Source organism: Bactrocera neohumeralis, unplaced genomic scaffold (assembly GCF_024586455.1).
Source record: "Bactrocera neohumeralis isolate Rockhampton unplaced genomic scaffold, APGP_CSIRO_Bneo_wtdbg2-racon-allhic-juicebox.fasta_v2 ctg1000, whole genome shotgun sequence".
NCBI classification, from domain to species: Eukaryota; Metazoa; Arthropoda; class Insecta; order Diptera; family Tephritidae; genus Bactrocera; species Bactrocera neohumeralis.
In genome coordinates, this window is record NW_026089626.1 from 30,311 (window position 1) to 52,373 (window position 22,063).

Sequence of the window (22,063 nt, forward strand, 5' to 3'; positions counted from 1 at the left end):
GTTGTTGTAATCAAGGGTATAGAGTCCGCCATAGACTCCAGTGAAGTCAAAGAAGCATTGGAAGAATGCGGTTTTGGTATTAAAACAGTTGTAGACATATTTAATAGAAACAAAGTACCACAGCCAATGTTTAAAATTGAACTGTTGGCCAATTCGAATCAACTTCAAAAAAAAATGAAACACATCCAATATATAATTTGAAATAGTGGCTGCATCGTAGAGTAACTCTTGAAGAACCACATGAAAGAAACGGTCCGGTACAATGTCCTAATTGCCAAGAATATGGGCATACCAAATCATATTGTACTCTACGCAGTGTTTGTGTGGTACGTAGTGATTCACATTGCACTTCTAAATCGTCGTAACCAAATGTTACAAACACCCCGCAATGAAATTATAGTAACCTCAGAAAAAAGTTCAAATCCTATTACTTCTATCAGTAATAATATGCAAGGAAGCTATGCTAATGTGGTGAAAAGCAAAACTGTGCAAATGCAACTGCCGCAAAATCCTCCAAATGGAGGTATTGGGACTATGATTTTAAATCTTACACAGTGTATGACACAATTTATGTCTAGCATGCAAAACATGATCCAAGATTTAATAAAATCACAAAATCAAATGCTGCAAAATTTCTTAAGTAAAAAATGAGCGTACTAAATATATGTATATTGAATGCTAACGGTGTTAACCAACATAAATGAAAGATTATCAGATTTCTGTCTGAAAAGAATATAGACGTAATGCTTATTTCAGAAACTCATCTAACAAATAAAAATAATTTCAATATACCGGGATTTAGACTATATGTTACAAATCATCCGGATGGAAAAGCGCATGGTGGCACGGCAGTGTTGATTAGAAATCGTTTAGACCACTATGCTCTAGAATCTCATGCTATACCACAGTTACAAGCTACAACAATATCACTAAAAAATCGGGGTTGTGACTTAAACCTTACGGCTATATACTGACCACCTCGTTTTAAAATTACAGAAATCGAATTTAAAGACTTTTTTGGAACACTAGGTCAAAGATTTCTAGCAGGTGGCGATTACAACGCAAACACACGTACTTGTCTTATTAAATTAAAAGAGTCAGATATAGGGTTATATATACCAAAGTGACGAGTAGAGTCGAAATCCGGATCTCTGTCTGTCCGTCCGTCCGTCTATCCGTCCGTCCGTCTGTGCAAGCTGTAACTTGAGTAAAAATTGAGATATCATGATGAAACTTGGTACACGTATTTCTTGGCTCCATAAGAAGGGTAAGTTCGAAGATGTGCAAAATCGGCCCACTGCCACGCCCACAAAACGGCGGAAAGCGAAAAAAAAAAATAAAAATATTAAAGTGAAATTTGGCACAAAGGATCGCATTAGGGAGGGGCATATTTGGGCGTAATTTTTTTGGAAAAGTGGGCGTGGCACCCGAACTTAGCCCTTCCTTACTTGTTATTGTTTTCTTTGGATAACAATTTTATTTATAACAATAAACTGATATTTACACGTAGCGAGAAGAAGAAACGAATGGCGCGCTGTTGTTAATTCGCTATAATCGCGTAAGCGGTGTCTACGCCAATTAAGAAGAAGAAGATATTTACACAGTTACCAAATATTTTATAAAGTTAATTAACTGAATAGCGGCGAGACTCCAATCACGTGGATGATTTGATGATGTTGGCGATCGAGTTTTCACGGATCAGGATATTAGCGAATCTTATACGTAAGCGAAGGTTGATGTGCGAAAAAATCCGCGCTCAGAATTGTTGTCGATCGATGTATACATATGTATATGCGAAAATTGGTGTCGACGCGACGCAATGTGGAATCGAAAGTATGTATAAAAACGAATGAGTATCAGCGATGAGTGCGTGGCAAATTGCTTAGAACGAATTGTGTCTGCTTTCCCGTTGCCATCCTTTTTGTTGAGTGGGTTGGCGTACCGATGTGTTGAGTTGCGCTGTAGTGTTATGCAGTGGTGAATTGCACTCTAGCATTAGGATGCGCCAATTTAACCGGGTAGAGGGAATGCGTGCTTAACTTAATTTGTTGCTTGTATTAATTTGTTAGCGGTTATTTAAATTTCTTATTTCATTGGTATGGTATACCGGTTGTTTATTATTTGCCTTTTCTATGTTATCGGCTTATAAAGGATGGTAACTCCACACTTGGCTCAGATGTGGCCAAAATGGGTACTCCTTTGCCCTACATTTAGGACTATGAAATTAGAGGGATCTTGCGAGAGAAAATTTTTCATAATTAATTAATGCTTTGTATAGCTGATTCCCATTAATCACCAATGTGAGGAGCGCTTATGTAGATGCGATAAGAGCGACCTTTGCTTTTTTGTAAGTCCAGGCGCGTCACAGTATCGCATAGGGAACATAGTGATCCCTTAGCGTTAAATTTCATTTGTCCTATTTGTATTATAGGTGTCGATTTTTTGACATTTTGAATTCAACTGTGTTATAGTTTATGTTTTATTGCGTACGCATTAATATTGCGTTTAGAGCCCGGCACCGCTCTAGGATTGCTTCAGAATTGTTTTTTTTTTTCATTATTAGCGAAAGCCATCCTGCCGAAAATTTGTATGTGTTTTTAATATACTTATTAACCGTCAGAGGTAACTCTGATTTTGTTTTTTATACTAATTTGTGGAGTATTGGAAAATTGTGGCTTTAGTGGTAGTCGTACCGGCCATTATTTGATCGAGTAGTTGCGGCTTTGGAGAAGTGCTCACAATAATTATCTTTTATAATTTTGTTTGTTATTGGAAGTTTCCTTAACTTTTGCAATTTCCTTAATTTTGAATTCAGGTATTTGTCCTCAACTTGAGTTGGTATGGTGGAAACTGGTTCTACAACTAGTCCACTTTGTATTTCGCTGTGCAGCGTTTGCGTTTTTTGTGTCTTTGAGCAACATGGTGTCTCTTGGCAATTTTTACAGTTTTAGATTTCGGGATTTGCTTTTGCAATTAAACCCGTGGTTTTTTTTGTATGCGCCCATTTTGGGTGTGATAGGGGGTATGTGCTATAATGAAGCATTGTATGGTGTCTTTTATGACAATACGGATATAAGCATTTAAATTTGTTTTTGCAGTTTGTAAATGTATGCGTATGTGACAGGCAATTTATGCAAAATCTTTTTGACCTGACAAAATTATTTCGTTCGTTATTTTTAAGCTTTTAACCTTCTGGCAAGATATAAGTTTATGCCCTCTTTTACATAGTTCGAATGACGTTTGTATTCTTTGTTCGGATGTGAACGTTTGTGTTTTGTAAAAGCTTTTGTTTAAATTGTTTTTGTTACTAACTTGGGGTCTATTTAAGCTTCTATTTTGTTCGTGTTTAATGTTCTTAGTTTTGATTATTTTTTCTTCAAACCTTTCCGCAATTTCATATTGGATGGTGAGAAAATCTTTCATTTGTTGCCACGTTGGGCACTTTTTTCGTGATGAGAGCGATTGCTCCCATAGAAGTAACGACTTTGCTGGTAATGCGGCGGTGCAAATGTTTACCAGAATTGGGTCCCAGTTGTCTGTGGGAATATTTTGTGTCGACAGAATCGACAAATAATTAGAAACAGTGGATTGTAGTGTTACAAATTCTTCACTTGTTTCTTTCTTGATTTTAGGCAAGTTTAACAGTATCGTTACTTGCTTATCGACCAATGTTCTTTCGTTTTCATATCTTGCTTTTAGAGCTTCCCAAGCCAAATTGAAATTGTCGTAATTTAATGCAAACTGTTTTACTATGACGCCTGCTTGACCTTTTGTCTTGTATCGGAGGTGATACAATTTTTGTGCTTTTGATAGTTATGCATGGTTGATGTAAACGGCTGTAAACATGTCCCGGAAAGACGGTCATTCTTCATAACCTCCATAAAAGGTTTCTGTGTCACATGCCGGCACCTCGAGGTAGATGCCTGAACTTGCCTCTTGACTGTCTATTTGTGGCAGCACTACTCTAATGTGGGGAGTAGGTGCAATTGCTTTAATGAGCGTTAGTTGATCGGAGATCATAGCTTCTGTTTCCTTGAACTGGTCTAAGCAGTTTTCGTAAATATCGTAAGCCGATAATTTAAAATTATGTGGCAAGTCTGAATCGCCTGATTCTAGTATGGCGTCATAAGCCGCTTGGAGGCGAGTCCAAAAATTCTTAAGATTTTGGCCTTTTACTTCTAATAACGATTCAGAGCTTTCGTGAATCGGTGAAGAGCAAATCTAGTGCAGTATCTTGTTAAACTGTCACTTTCTGATATGAATTTAGCAACCTGTTTTGAGCGTGTAGCTCCTGCAGGTGTATTTTGATTTGTGTCATTATGAACCATTTTTGCAAAATAATATTTTTTATTTTGTAACGACTGTAACCGGATGCACGGATGCTATAACTATTAATACTTTGCAGTGTTATTCGTTAGTTATGGTAATTATTAAAAGCTCGACAATGTTAGAAGCTACATTATGTTAAGTTTACATTTTTGATCATTTTAAATTCAAAACAGTTTTACTCAATGTTTGAATACTTATAACTGTGATCCTTTTATATTAACTTTGCTCAATTTGACTATTTAAGTACCCTGTTAATTTGAATTCAGGTCATTCAAATTGCGACCAATAAAGATTACGCATCTAAAATTCTAAGCTGCGTTTTATACTTTTCTTTGGAACCTACGATGAATATAACTTGGACACAAGTAGACAGCATTGGCTCTTGTGGCTGGTTTTATTGATCAAGATCAAGTAGAATCAACTTAGGGATTAACTACTTCCCTACAATTGGCGTCCAACGTAAAATCAAATAAAATTTGCTTAAAATCAATATAAAATTCCGACGCTTTAAGACAAATTTTGGCTCTTGCGGCTAATAATAATAAGCAGAAACGAAAATAAAATAACAATAAACCAAAAATTCTTCAACAACAAATGTTCAGCTGTGCATTACTGTGGGCTTCGTTTTGCTGAGAAGATCACCTGATTCGTATGTTAAATTGTTGCTGCATTCAAGTATAGAGTTGCTGTTGTTATCCCTCGAAGGTCCCGGAAAAGGCAAATACCTCATACAAGGAACTATATGGGTCGTCAGACGAAAAGAATGGGTTCGATAACCTTTAAAAATTTCTCTCGTCGCCATCGGTGCTGCAACAAGTTGATGAAACCAAATCCTTTGTTTTGAAAACTGACGTAAGCGATTATGCACTCGCACTAACATAAATTCTTTTGAGATAGATTTTCCTCGCAAAAGCGCAAAAGAATTCAGAAAGGAGCAGTTAGCGGATGACGGACTGAAGGGCATCGTAGAATCGTTTGAAAAAGACGATGAAAACGTAAACAGACATACTAGTCGCGGATACATTATGTACAAACCAACAAATCTGAAACCAGCAGGCCTACTTCTTTTTTTTCGCAAACGCAAACTGGAAATGATGGATATCCACTCTATCGGCGTCGATCACCAGACGACAATGGCAGAACATTTAGCATTCAACTTTGAGGAGGTTATATCGAAGTTGACAACAAATGGATCGTATCACATACGCCATTATTGTTTAATTCACATTCAACACTCATATCAATGCTTAATATTGCAGTTTAGTGAAATCGATCAAATACGTTTGTAATTACTTCACCAAAGGAAGCAACATGGTGGTTATTGGTCTTGAACGATGCGGTCGATACGTGAACTGCAATAAAGCGCTTTGTGGGATATTTATTTTTGCAATTCATGAACGTTTTTCGACTGTTGTGCGTCTCGCAGTTAATTTGAAGAATGGCCAAGAGTGTTTTCGCAACCGCCAAGTAACAAAATTAACATTTACGAGTTTTTTTCTCAACTTTCGTCAGTGGTCTTTTTTATGAGAACATTGTTCTATTCGGAAATGCCTTGATATTATACATGGAATGCATCGTTGAGAAATAGTTACGCAGAAAGCGAGAGCAAGGTCAACCAGTAGATTGAAATCCAGATGTGTTCTCAACTAATTCATTAAGACGAATTTACACAATCTACCCGAAAAACGACGATTGCTTCTACCTTCAGTTGCTATTGATTAATGTACGCGGTTCAGCTGCATTTGAGTCATGGCGTACTGTGAATGGTACGGTGTGTGCAACTTTTTGAGAAGCATGCCAGCAGTTACAATTCCGGTTGATACTTCCGGTAGTTCGATATCAATTCCATCCGCCATTTATCACTACACGAAAGATGAACTCATCAGGAATGTTCGGCCATTGGACATCGTAACTACGATTCCTTAAGTGAACGAGCAATATTCTTCTTCTTAATTGGCGTAGAAACCGCTTAAGCGATTATAGCCCAGTTAACAACAGCACGCCAGTCGTTTCTTCCTTTCGCTACGTGGCGTCAATTGGATATTCCAAGCGTAGCCAGGTCCTTCTCCACTTGGTCCTTCCAACGGAGTGGAGGTCTTCCTCTTCCTCTGCTTCCCCCGGCGGGTACAGCGTCGAATACTTTCAGAGCTGGAGTGTTTTCGTCCATTCGGACAACATGACCTAGCCAGCGTAGCCGCTGTATTTTAATTCGCTGAACTATGTCAATGTCGTCGTATATCTCGTACAGCTTATCGTTCCATCGAATGCGATATTCGCCGTGGCTAACGCGCAAAGGACCATAAATCTTTCGCAGAACTTTTCTCTCGAAAACTCGCAACGTCGACTCATCAGTTGTTGACATCGTCCAAGCCTCTGCACCATATAGCAGGACGGGAATTATGAGTGACTTATAGAGTTTGGTTTTTTTTTGTCGAGAGAGGACTTTGCTTCTCAATTGTCTACTCAGTCCGAAGTAGCACCTGTTGGCAAGAGTTATCCTGCGTTGGATTTCTAAGCTGACATTATTGGTGGTGTTTACGCTGGTTCCAAGATAGACGAAATTATCTACGACTTCAAAGTTATGACTGTCAACAGTGTCGTGAGATCCAAGTCGCGAATGCGACGACTGTTTGTTTGATGACAGGAGATATTTCGTCTTGCCCTCGTTCACTGCCAGACCCATTTTCTGTGCTTCCTTGTCCAGCCTGGAGAAAGCAGAACTAACGGCGCGGGTGTTGAGGCCGATGATATCAATATCATCGGCATACGCCAACAGCTGTACACTCTTATAGAAGATGGTACCTTCTCTACTAAGTTCTGCGGCTCGAACTATTTTCTCCAAAAGCAGGTTGAAAAAGTCGCACGATAGGGAAACGCCTTGTCTGAAACCTCGTTTGGTATCGAACGGCTAGGAAAGGTCCTTCCTGATTCTGACGGAGATTTTGGTGTTGCTCAACGTCAGCTTACACAGCCGTATCAGTTTTGCGGGGATACCAAATTCAGACAACGCGGCATGAAGGCAGCTCCTTTTCGTGCTGTCGAAAGCAGCTTTGAAATCGACGAAGAGGTGGTGTGTGTCGATTCTCCCTTCACGGGTCTTTTCCAAGATTTGGCGCATGGTGAATATCTAGTCGGTTTTTGATTTGCCAGGTCTAAAGCTACACTGATAAGGTCTTGTGGGGTCTCCTTTTTTATGGATTGGGCATAGAACACTTAAATTCCAATCGTTGGCATGCTTTCGTCCGACCATATTTTACAAAGAAGCTGATGCATGCTCCTTATCAGTTCTTCGCCGTCGTGTTTGAATAGCTCGGCCGGCAATCCGTCGGCCCCTGCCGCTTTGTTGTTCTTAAGGCGGGCAATTGCCATTCAAACTTCTTCATGGTCGGGTAACGGAACGTCTGCTCCATCGTCATCGGTTGGGGAATCGGGTTCTCCTTCTCCTGGTGTTGTGCGTTCACTACCATTCAGCAGGCTGGAGAAGTGTTCCCTCCATAATTTAAGTATGCTCTGAGCATCGGTCACTAGATCACCTTTGGGGGTTCTACAAGAATACGCTCCGGTCTTGAAACCTTCCGTAAGCCGCCTCATTTTTTCGTAGAATTTTCGAGCATTACCCCTGTCGGCCAGCTTATCAAGCTCTTCGTACTCACGCTTTTCAGCCTCTTTCTTCTTCTGTCTACAAACGCGGCTCGCTTCCCTTTTCAACTCTCGGTATCTATCCCATCCCGCACGTGTAGTGGTCGATCGTAACGTTGCGAGGTAGGCAGCCTGTTTTCTCATCGCTGCGACACGGCACTCCTCGTCGTACCAGCTGTTCTTTTGCACTTTCCGAAAACCAATGGTTGGTTGCAGCTGTACGTAAGGAGTTTGAAATTCCGTCCCACAGTTCCCTTATACCGAGTTGTTGACGAGTGTTCTCAGAGAGCAGGAGTGCAAGCCGAGGAGAAAATCGTTCGGCTGTCTGTTGTGATTGCAGCTTCTCGACGTCGAACCTTCCTTGTGTTTGGTGGCGCGCGTTTTTTGCTGCACAGAGGCGGGTGCGAATCTTGGCTGCAACAAGATAGTGGTCCGAGTCGATGTTAAGACCTCGGAGCGCTCGCACATCTAAACCACTGGAGACGTGTCTTCCGTCTATCACAACATGATCGATTTGGTTGGTAGTTTTTCGATCCGGAGACAGCCAGGTAGCTTGATGAATCTTCTTATGCTGGAATCTAGTACTACAGATAACCATATTTCGGGCCCCGGCGAAGTCAATCAGCCTCAACCCATTAGGGGATGTTTCGTCGTGGTGGCCGAATTTACCGACCGTAGTGCCAAAGATACCTTCTTTGCCCACCCTGGCGTTGAAGTCGCCAAACACGATTTTGACATCGTGGCGGGGGCATCTCTCATAAGTGCGTTCCAAGCACTCATAAAAGGCATCTTTTGTCACATCGTCCTTCTCTTCCGTCGAGGCGTGGGCGCAAATCAGCGATATGTTGAAGAACCTCGCTTTGATGCGGATTGTGGCTAGATGTTCATTCACCGCAGTGAATGATAGTACTCGGCGACGGAGTCTCTCTCCCACCACGAATCCTACACCAAACTTACGCTCCTTTATATGGCCACTGTAGTAAACGTCACAAGGACCTACTCGTCTCTGTCCTTGTTCCGTCCATCGCATTTCTTGGACGGCGGTAATGTCAGCCTTTGTTTTTACGAGGACATCAATCAGCTGGGCAGCGGCACCTTCCCAATTAAGGGACCGGACGTTCCAGGTGCATGCCCTCAATTGGTAGTCCTTATTTCGTTTGCCATGGTCGTCATCAAAAGAGGGGCCTCTCATCCGAGGCTGGTTATGGCTCTTCACTGGGGGTGTTTTTTTTTACGTGGCGGGTTCCAAACCCAGCGCACAACCCTTGTAGGGAATGTTTCGCCTTCTCACTTTAGCTCGCCTTCGAACGGATGTTCTTAGGCTACCCAAAGGATACTTGGTCAAAGACCGGAAGTAGTGAGCTGCTTGAGCCATGTGTAAAAGAGTCGTTTCTGGCCACTCCCAAGTGAATGGCGATCAGAGAACTTTCCTCACTTGCGTGAACTTCTACACATGACTCCATCCTCCTTGCACGCGCAATATTAGCTACCAAAAATGCCGATGTTGTTGACTTGCGCTCATACAAATCGATCGATCATCTTGACAATGAAGACGACGCCGTGAAATATCTTGTGGAATTTCTAAATTCTTTCGGGCTTGGTATGCCACTACATCATTTGCATCTCAAAATTGGATCTGCCGTTCTTATGTTTCGCAATCTGCGCTATCGAATACAAGGGGCAGAATGCTTGACTCTACGAGTTCCTTTCAGTTCTAACGACTTGCCATTTCAGTTCAAACGTATTCCGTTTCCAGTTAAAATTACATTTGAGATGACAATGAACAGTATAGAAGGTATTCTGAATCCAGTGGTTGGTTTGAATGTCTTATTGCGTCGCGCTCCTGCTCCGCAGCTCTGTGAAGTACGTTTTGTCGTCTATTGGAACGTGCAGAATTGTCCCGATTTCTCTCTTCATTACGGAACTCCAAATTTCAACTACGTAATTGTGCAATATAGTCGTTCCTCAGTCGATTTATTTCCAGATTTTGGCTATATTGTTGTTAGCTTCGATTCAAAGCATTGCGACGTTTTTGTTCCTTCGAATGCCTAGATACTCTTGGCATTTTTTTAAATTAATATATATATATAACAGTTAAAAATTAATAATAAATAATAATATATTTATATAAATAATGGTTATTTAAGGGGGTATTCAAGAATTTTGAAAAATTCGAGTTTTTTTTCATGTATTTAAAGTTTAGACCCTTAAGAACATATCCGCCAAAGTATTTTTAAAAACTAAAATTATTTTAAGAGCTACAGTTACTTTAGTGACGCAGTACCTATTCCGGTTCGGGCGTATCAAATTTTTAAACGCGTTTTTCTCAAAACTCCTTTTTTCCACGCGGTACCAACATTATCTCGAGTTCTATACAACCGATTTACTTGAAATTTTGTGTGGACCTTCTTTATATAATCCTTTATCGTTCCTACCAGCATCGTGTCAAAATTTTTGTTTTTAATATTTAAAAATGCTTTTTATTTTCAGGCAGTCGCCATTTTTCGAAATCTTTTTTTCCTGTTCTCTGAGTTAGGGACTATGACAGCATCCTTACTGATTAAGAATTTCTTTTGATTTTTTTTTAGACCACCAGGAGAGTCAGGATCAACGTCACCTGGACGAGCCATTTTTTTTTACACCTGTTGGTATTTGGTGCCGTATATGTAAAATCTTTCCTGTTTTTTACCTGGTTGTACTTTACCTAACTTTCCAATTTTGTTTATTACCTAGATTTTGTTTTTTACCAACCCATCAGTTACTTACGATTGGATAATTATGCATACAATGTTAATTATTCATAATTATTTGTATTAATATTACCTACCTATATAAATAAAAATGAAATGTTGTTCGTTAGTCTGATTAAAACTCGAGAACGGCTAGGCCGATTGAGCTGACTTTGGTTTTAAAATGTTTGTCGTAGTCCAGGGTAGGTCTAAACGGTGAGCAAATAAGGAAAAATTACGAGTAAGATAGAGTAAAACGACAATTCCATTTTCCCATATAAAAGTTGACCACTTACTTGCTGTCAAACATTTGACGGTATTTGTACTCTCAGTTCCACTCGAATTGAAGAACGCATTAAAACAAGACTTTTGAATAGACAACATAATATCAACTTTGCTCATAACATCGTGTATTTAAATTTCAATTTCAAAAAATATATAAATGTAATTAATTTTAAATATAATTAATGTGTTGACATGTTTGATGGTGCCAACCTTACAGTGTTACCAACTCTCAAAGTGCAGACTCCACATTGATCATTGCTTATTAGATAAAGAATACCACATAGTTTGCCATATATGGTAAGCTAGAAGCTGTCTCTTCAGCAGTTTAACAGCGCAGTTTTCATTTATATGAAAATTTCGAAGAGGCAACATATCCCATTTCCACATATGCCGACGGCATTTTTATTTCGGTAATATGAAAATTAGAAGAGCCAGTTAAGACGGTTGTATTATATTATAAAAATAAAGTACATTTTCAAAACAACATTTAATACTTAGTATAATATTGTTAATTTATAGAAATATTATGCAAATTGGGTTGGGAAGTCTTAAATTTAATAAACTTATACAAGCATAAATCAAAATATCATTTCTCATTTTAAATTTATTATTTAATTGGTATATAAAGGTTATGCCACAATTATTATATAGTAGTTCAAAAATATAAATTCTTATTTTTCCCAGAAATACATTTGTAAAAAAAGGATCTTTATCCTTTGTTATTATCTTATTTTTTCCAAAAATACATTTGTAAACAAAAGGATATTTATCTTTTTTTATGTTCTACACAAAAGATTTAAGGAGTTCAAGAGCTCAAAACGTGCTCTACATCAGCTACCTAACCGACGGCATTTCGCAAATGATAAAATAAATTTTTCAAGAGCTCAAAGCATACGCTACATCATCTCGAACCTACCTATCCTACGCTTTTGCGCAAATGATTATATCATGATAGCAAATGCCCACATACAGATTTGGCAATGGCAATGACAGTTAGTATTCTATAAATTCTATCCTGTCGAGATACCCTGTAATAAGTGTATCCGAACGTTCCATTGTTTTGTCATCTCATGTAAAAAGCACGTGTATCCGAACGTTACATTGTTTTGTCCATAAATTTAGAGACTTTTTGCTGCGCTTCTACTTTAACATTCTTGGTTTTGTCATCTCATGTTAAAAAAAAAAACATTTAATTGGAGAAATAAGAAAGTAATAAGTGTATCCGAACGTTCCATTGTTTTGTCATCTCATATAAAAAGCACGTGTATCCGAACGTTACATTGTTTTGTCCATAAATTTAGAGACTTTTTGCTGCGCTCTCACTTTAACATCCTTGGTTTTGTCATCTCATGTTAAAAAAAAGAAACATTTAATATGAGAAATATTGAAATACTGCTAAAAATGATTTTCTTCTCGCTGCTTACAATGCCGAGGAAAAGAAAACGACCTGACATAGGTCGTCGAAGTCGTGTAAATGTGCAACGAGCTACTTTACGCTCCAACCGCACTAATGACCAGCGAGATGCTGATAATGATAATAGTCGTACAAGTATAGGAGAATTACGTTCAAGAGTAAATAACTATCAAGTGGATAGGGGGAGAATGGAGAATGGAACGAGTTCGTGCACATCGATCACAACAGCAGCGAGCACGGGATAACGAATTTAATCGATTCCGCAGACGCAATGCTCCTGTAAACCTCGAACGAGGAGCATTTTCCTACGATCCGGAATTTGATTATAGTGCCGACAAATCTGTGACGATTGGAGAAATGTCAATCATTTGTCAACATTGTAAAGCATTAAAGTACAGTAGTGAACCTACAGGATTATGTTGTGCTGGTGGTAATGTACAATTTCCTCAATTGGTTCCACCACCTGAACCGTTACACTCATTAGTTAATGGGATGGAAAGTGAGTCTAAACACTTCTTGGCTAACCTCCAAAAATATAATAATTGCTTCCAAATGACATCGTTTGGTGCAACACATATAGTACAAGACGGGTTCATGCCTACTTTCAAGGTGGTATACCATAATTGTTTTAGTGAAATTCTAATTTGTATTTGTATCACAATTAATTTAACCAGTTCTTAAACAATTACAGATACAAGGACAAATTCATCACCTACTGGGAGCAATGCTGCCAGTGCCAGATGCAGATCATAAATTTTTGCAAATTTATTTTATGGGCAATCAAGATGTGGAAGTTGATACACGTTGTGGTCATAATCCAACCGTCAAGCGAATCATTGTCCAACAACTGCAAACATGTTTTCACGAGAATAATGAATTAGTGAAGATGTTCAAAATGGCACTGGATCGGATGCCATCAGACAGCCATAATATTGTAATAAGAGCCGACAAAACACCTGCTGGAGAGCATGCAAGGATATTAATATTAATTCACCGACAATAGATGAAGTGACTATTGTAGTTGTTGGAGAGAATTTGCAATCAAGAGATATTGTACTTCATCGCCGGAACAATGAATTGAAACGTGTATATGAAACGCATAGAGCTTATGATGCTTTACAATACCCATTAATTTTCTGGCAGGGAGAAGATGGGTACCATTTTAATATCAAAATGGTTAATCCAACAACAGGTAATTAGATTATACAAAATAAAATATTTTATATGTTCAATATATAAATGTATTTTTTTATCATATGTACTTCCAGGTGCTTATACAAACAAAAAAGTCAGTGCCATGAATTATTATGCATACAGACTCATGTTCCGTGAAGGTGAAGTAAATCACATTTTGATGTGTCAACGGCTCTTTCATCAGTATGCAGTGGACATGTAAGTGAAAATTGAGACTGAAAGATTGACATACATCCGTCTTAACCAACAGCAGCTGCGATCTGAAGAGTACATTCATCTTCGCGATGCAATCAATGCTGACGGCAATGTAAATAATGTAGGAAGAATGACAATTTTACCGGCCACTTACATCGGAAGCCCGCGCCACATGCATGAGTACGATCAAGATGCGATGTCTTATGTTCGAAAGTATGGCTGTCCAGACCTATTTATTACATTCACCTGTAACCCACAATGGATTGAAATAAAAAAAGAACTGCTACACAACCAAACACCACTTGATAGGCATGACATCACAAATTACAAAGCATCGTGTGTATGGCCAAGTACGTTGTTGGATGTACTCTGTTGAGTGGCAAAAGCGTGGTTTGCCACATGCTCTTATATTAGTCTGGTTGGTTGACAAAATAAGGCCAGAAGAAATTGATTCCATTATTTCAGCCGAAATTCCTGATGAAACGGTTGACCCAAAATTGCATACGATAGTAACTAAACATGAAACATGCACCTTGCGGAGTTTTCAACAACAGTTCACCCTGTATGATCGACGACAAGTGCCCAAATGGTACCCGAGAAACTAGCTTGCTGAAACCATCTCGGGAATCGATGGTTACCCATTGTATCGTCGGCGATCAGTTGAGGACGGTGGACGATCTGTAGATGTCAAGATAAAAGGACAAGATTTTCATGTAGAAAAACGTTGGATTGTGCCGTTCTCGCCCATATTGTCCAAAACTTTTGAAGCTCACATCAACGTGGAATTTTGTAACTCTGTGAAATCCATAAAATGTACATATGTAAATATGTTAACAAAGGTAGCGACATGGCCATGTTCGCAGTAACAAACACAAATGATGAAGTGTCTCACTGTCAGATGGGTCGCTATGTAAGCAGCAATGATGCTATTTGGCGCATATTTTCGTTTGCAATTCAGGAAAGACATTCCACTGTATTGAATTAGGCAGTTCATTTAGAAAATGGACAACGAGTGTATTTCAACCCAAACAACGCTGTGGATAGAGCGGCACATCCACCTGTGACCACATTGACAGGTTTCTTCTCAATTTGTGCAACTGATCAATTCGCTCGCACTTTGCTGTATGTTGATAAGCCGCGCTACTACACATGGAACGCATCATCAAAGTCTTTTCAGAGTCGTAAACAAAGAACACCACTTGAAGGATATGAAAATGTATTTGCCACAGATGCTATAGACCGTGTATATACAGTACATCCTAATAACGATGAATGTTATTATCTTAGATTGTTATTGGTGAATAATCCTGGTCCGACATCTTTTCAACAATTGCGAACAGTTGATGGACATCTGTGTGCGACTTACCATGAGGCGTGTCAATTATTACGATTGCTTGAAAACGATTCGCATTGGGATGATACGCTCAAGGATTCCATGATATCTTCATCGCCGCATCAAATTCGAATGATTTGTGGATGAAATATAGGGACGACATGTCTGAGGATGTATTGCATCGCGTGCGTTGTGAAACTTTGAATCCTACATTGGAAATTACGCCAGAGATTTGCAATGACACATTGATCATAATAGAAGATATGTGTTTGTTGATGGCAAATAAAGTATTGTCGTGTTTGGGCCTGACAGCACCCAATCGTGCTATGCAAGATGCATTAAACCATGAGTTGCAAAGAGAACTCCAGTACGATACTCAAGCTATGACCGAAGCAGTTCGTACAACTGTTCCGCAATTGAACGAAGAACAAAGGATTGCGTACGATCGTTTAACACAAGCTGTAAACAGCGGGTCTGGGGGGATTTACTTTCTTGATTCTCCTGGGGGTACAGGGAAAACGTTCCTAATTTCATTGCTATTAGCAAAGATCCGATCGCAAAATGAGGTAGCCCTAGCATTGGCTTCATCTGGAATAGCAGCAACTTTATTAGAAGGCGGACGAACTGCACATTCAGCCTTAAAATTACCATTAAACATGCATATCAACGAAACGCCAGTTTGCAACATTGCCAAAAATAGCGCTATGGCGAAGACTCTCCAAGTATGCAAATTGATAATTTGGGACGAATGCACAATGGCCCACAAGAGGTCGCTGGAGGCACTAGATAGGACGTTAACAGATTTACGTGATAACCAAAACATTTTTGGTGGAGCTATGATACTGTTGTCAGGTGATTTTCGTCAGAATCTTCCAGTAATGCCTCGATCGACTGTTGCTGACGAAATAAACGCATGTCTAAAATCATCAAATTTGTGGCGGCACGTAAAGACACTACAATTAACTACTAACATGCCAGTGTTTTTGCAACAAGATCAAACTGCGACTGTGTTTTCGAAGCAGTTGCTGGATATTGGCAATGGCAAGGTCGCAGTTGACAGCTCGACCGGATTAATGACTTTTCCCACATATTTCTGACACTTCCCAGAATCGAAAAAGGAGCTTATTCAGCTTGTTTTTCCGGACATTAAACAACAATATAATAACCACGATTGGCTAAGTGAACGAGCAATATTGGCAGCAAAAAACAAAGATGTCGATGATCTCAATGCTTCTTCTTCTTCTTAATTGGCGTAGACACCGCTTACGCGATTATAGCCGAGTTAACAACAGCGCGCCAGTCGTTTCTCCTTTTCGCTACGTGGCGCCAATTGGATATTCCAAGCGTAGCCAGGTCCTTCTCCACTTGGTCTTTCCAACGGAGTGGAGGTCTTCCTCTTCCTCTGCTTCCCCCGGCGGGTACAGCGTCGAATACTTTCAGAGCTGGAGTGTTTTCGTCCATTCGGACAACATGACCTAGCCAGCGTAGCCGCTGTCTTTTAATTCGCTGAACTATGCCAATGTCGTCATATATCTCGTACAGCTCATCGTTCCGTCGAATGCGATATTCGCCGTGGCCAATGCGCAAAGGACCATAAATCTTTCGCAGAACTTTTCTCTCGAAAAACTCGCAACGTCGACTCATCAGTTGTTGACATCGCCCAAGCCTCTGCATATAACAGGACGGGAATTATGAGCGACTTATAGAGTTTGGCTTTTGTTCCTCGAGAGAGGACTTTACTTTTCAATTGCCTACTCAGTCCGAAGTAGCACCTGTTGGCAAGAGCAATCCTGCGTTGGATTTCCAGGCTGACATTGTTGGTGGTGTTAATACTGGTTCCTAAATAGACGAAATTATTTACAACTTCAAAGTCATGACTGTCAACAGTGACGTGAGTGCCAAGTCGCGAATGCGACGACTGTTTGTTTGATGACAGGAGATATTTCGTCTTGCCCTCGTTAGTCTGGAGAAAGCAGAACTAGCGGCGCGGGTGTTAAGGCCGATGATATCAATATCATCAGCATACGCCACCAGCTGTACACTCTTATAAAATATGGTACCTTCTCTATTAAGCTCTGCAGCTCGAACTATTTTCTCCAGAAGCAGGTTGAAAAAGTCGCACGATAGGGAATCGCCTTGTCTGAAACCTCGTTTGGTATCGAACGGCTCGGAGAGGTCCTTCCCGATCCTGACGGAGCTTTTCGTGTTACTCAACGTCAGTTTACACAGCCGTATTAGTTTTGCGGGGATACCAAATTCAGACATCGCGGCATAGAGGCAGTTCCTTTTCGTGCTGTCGAAAGCAGCTTTGAAATCGAAGAAGAGGTGGTGTGTGTCGATTCTCCTTTCACGGGTCTTTTCCAAGATTTGGCGCATGGTGAATATCTGGTCGGTTGTTGATTTTCCAGGTCTAAAGCCACACTGATAAGGTCCAATCAGTTTGTTGACGGTGGGCTTTAATATTTCACACAATACTCTCGATAGAACCTTATATGCGATGTTGAGGAGGCTAATCCCACGGTTGTTGGCGCAGATTGTGGGGTCTCCTTTTTAATGGATTGGGCATAGCACACTTAAATTCCAATCGTTGGGCATGCTTTCGTCCTACAATATTTTACAAAGAAGCTGATGCATGCTCCTTATCAGTTCTTCGCCGCCGTGTTTGAATAGCTCGGCCGGTAATCCATCGGCCCCCGCCGCTTTGTTGCTTTGTTGTGCTTCATGGTCGGGCAATGGGACGTCTGCTCCATCGTCATCGATTGAGGTTTGTTTACGTACAAATCAGTTGACACGGCCACAAACCAGGATGACGTAGTCAACTATCCTCCAGAATTTTTAAATTCATTGGACTTGCCTGGACTACCACCATATAATTTGAAATTAAAAGTAGGGTCAGTTGTCATCATGCTGCGTAATATTAATCAACCTCGACTTTGCAATGGAACGAGATTGGTTGTGAAGAAACTCATGAATAAAATCATCGAAGCTAAAATAATCAAAGGAAAATACAAAGGAGAGGATGTCTTAATCCCACGAATACCTATGATTCCAACGGATTTGCCATTTGATTTTAAGAGGTTGCAATTTCCCGAGCGTCTGGCGTTTGCGATGACCATAAATAAATCGCAAGGCCAATCGTTGCAAGTTTGCGGAATAAACTTAGAGTTTCCCTGTCGGAAAACCAACATCCTTATTAATTTACGCACCGCAAAAAAAAAAACTTAAAATATTGTCTACCAGAAAGCACTATATTAATTAACTGTATAGTGCTCTCATAACTGTGTTGTGCAAGCCGATTTAAGCAAAGATTTGTTTGTCTGTTGTGACAGTCCAGAAACGAGCCTTCCAAGTTTTTTTTAAATTTTTGTATATGAAGTGTATAAATACAAATAAATGACTTAATATGTATATAATATGTGCATTTGGATCCTTAATGTCAACGTGTATTCCGTAACGATCTGGTTTATTTCCATCAACTTGGCTCCATCTATTTGGGAATGTTTCGTCGCCAGGACATGATAATTGGTGGAAGTACTAGGCGACTCGGACAAATCTGATTCGATCAGAACATTATCAATGTTGAGCTGCTCCTTGTCTTCAATAACATCAATATCTACCAGAACATTATTGATGTCAGCCTTTATTTTTGGCGAGGTCTTCAATAACTTGTCTTCGGCCGATAAATTTAATTCACAGAATGTCTCCTCAGATGATGAAGATGGCATTGTAGAAACGTGTTTTGATTTAGATAGCAGCTTCTGCTTTAATATATTTTTTTGTACTTTTGCCCTGTTCACGCGTATTATTCGTTCTACATTCTTACCACACTTGGTACAAAATCTGAAGGTAACAGCGATTATGTTGTAGCATTCGTCGCATCTTAATAATAATTTAATACAATCTGGATAGTTATTATTTTTTTTTTCTGCCGTTCCATCCACTTTTTACAAAACGGACAATGCATTTTAAGGAGTTGAGGGATATATAGCTTCACTATAACTATGTATATTATAGTTGTTTGAATTCTTTATTTTCTCGATGACAGATGTAGTTATTCTTCTTTTCCTAACCATGACCATTGTCAAAAACAAAAACGACAGATGTAGTTTGATAGTTATAGTGTAAATATTTGTCAGTATTCACTCAAAAAAAAATTTTCTGTGGTAAAATGTCACTTGAAATGTTAACGTCTCTTTGCTGTGCATCTATACTATAATTCTTTAATATTCCTAAAAATCTAAAAGCAGCAAATTTCAATACAATTAAAAAAGTATTGTGTCATGTGTTTGAGACTTACTAAATATGCCTCCAATAACTAGGCGGTGCGAAGTTCGCCGGGTCAGCTAGTGAATAATAACATATCTGGAAAAATTAGGGATTTATTTATTATATGATTAATTTAATCATATTTTTGCTACTTATCTTATGTGCCATATATATTATTGTCAAATAAAAAATCTTCCATACAAAAAAATTATTTTGATCGCTGAGTATATGATGTAATTGTCCGATCTGTAAAATTTCCCTAAATACTGTATCATTGACGTAGACATTATTCCATGCGAAATTTCATCATGCAACTTTAGTAGAAATATTAAGGCCATAATTACAAAAGAGGCATTGTTGAGATTTATAACTAAGGTATACAAAATCTTTATACCTACCCATTGCACTATGTTTAGCTCCTATCTATGTTATTACCATGGTTTTGAATTGTACCTACCTATAAGTTAATTAAGGTTCTAAAGCAGGATAATTATGTTTAAAAAATTAGTGCTCTATTATTATTAATATATAATAAAAATACATATCTGGAAAAATTAGGATTTAATTATTTTAACAAATTAAAAAAGGTGATTTTAGAGTTAAGGATGATATTTTCGAATTATACTTCATAGTGATATTCCAAGAAATGCATATCATTTTGAATGAAAGAAAACTTGAAAACTTAAATTCACATTTTATAAATTTATTATAATCTATTATTTATGGCAAAAGCTAAAAATCATAAATTGAGATGTCTTGCGCAAAAATCTGCGTCGATATATGTACGTTCATACGTATGCGCATAAAAAATGTTTACTATTATTCTTGCCACAAACGAGAAGTGTTGCGCGTTAACTTAGTGAGGGGTGACAATCGGCGGCCATTACTTTATTTATGCCATAGAAATTCCATTGCTACGAATATGGAAATGACAACGAAATAATGCAAATATGCATATTTCTAAAGGTCATTAATTTCTTTTAAGAAATGAAAGGAATGAATGATCCTGAGAAGTATAGTCTTAACTTTTCAACGGCCAACGCAGAGCATTTCAACCAAAAGGAATTTATTCATTAAAATCACCACTCAGAAGTCGTTTTATCCGTTGTAAGCGAACGATTTTCGAAGAAACATCATTTCTCATATGCCACAAGACAAAATTAGAAATGAACTTCTTAAACCTCACGCTGTCATATAAAACGATATACCTCGTCATCGCGAGTCGATTTCCAAAAACTAAACCAACGCAGGGTATTTCAACAAAAAGTCACATAAAATAGTTGAGAATTCGCAGAAATAAAAGACAAAGGAAAGAAAAAGCAGTATAACTTCAATAATGAACAAGCACACAAACATACATATGCGCAGCATGAGCAAGGAAAGAGGTAACAATCGGCGATCCATTGTATATTTCTCTCATGCATAACCAAACCATAATAAGGACTACGCAATTCAAGTGTCAATGGTGGTGTTGGTGGTAAGCGCTTCAAAAGTTACGACGAGCACGTAGTTACGTAGGTTCGAATCCCAACAGAATTTATTTTTTTTTAATTGAATATGTGATCTTATTTTATGATAACTCATTTTAAATATATAAAAGATTTACCTAAACATTATGATGATATGTTCATGATGCATACGCAATGTACGAATGTAAGCAATTTCGTTTTGCCGTCGGCATTTCAATTTCTCATGCTTCAATTTTTGCTTTCAACCAAGAAATTGCTTGCATGTATGTATGTACATATGTGCAATATATGTCTTTGCGTTTTGCCGTCGGCATTTCCATATTGACATCCAAAACTAATTATGTATTTCATTGTTTCGTTTTGGCCCAATTTTGTATATTAAGACAAGTGTCAATAATTGCGCCAAAATCAAATATATTATATATACATATGAAAACATGTTTTAAACTTTACATAAAATTGAAGTGTCAATAATTGCGCCAATTTTCATAAAGTTGGAAATTTTGCGCGAATAAGGCGGGTGCGGGTTAAGTCGTGAATTTTACTTATATTAATTAATTTGAAAGTGCCGAAAAATGCGAAACGAAATTTTAATAAATTTAAGTAATTTTACATGTATTTCGATTTATATTTAATTGTCAATAAATTTTTTAAAAATTATTTGCCCTAGTTGTCCATTTTTTTATTTTCTCACACATTTCAGCCGATTTTTGTATAGAAATTTGACCGGCGTAGAAGCAAAATGCGAAACAATCACACATATGTACATATATTATGTCATTTGTCTGTATATTTGCGAAAGCAAATGTTCTACAAAAGCATATTTCTATACTTAAACAAAATTATTAGAATCATCGTATGTTTCTTATGTACATGCATAACCAAACCATACTTAAGTCTGCGCAATCTAAGTGTCAATGGTGGTGTTGGTGGTAAGTGCTTGGAAAGTCAAGATGATACCACAGGTCTCAGGTTCGAATCTCGACAAAATAAATATTTAATTTTTTGCTTTTAACATCGTATACTATACAAATAGATATTTTTCTTACTAATAGAAATTAAATTTATCACAGCAATATTATGTATATGTTTATTATGTATATTTCTGTGATAAATTTAATTTCTATTAGTAAGAAAAATATTTATTTGTATAGTATACGATGTTAAAAGGCATACATCTTCTATCCTATCTTGTGTATCTGCACATGCT

At 38.3% G+C, this 22,063-nt stretch overlaps 1 pseudogene; it reads right to left on the reverse strand.

The window, feature by feature from the left end:
* Positions 1–20,467: 20,467 nt before the first annotated feature.
* On the reverse strand, positions 20,468–20,604 carry LOC126766378 (small nucleolar RNA U3; annotated as a pseudogene).
* Between the last annotated feature and the right edge of the window lie 1,459 nt (positions 20,605–22,063).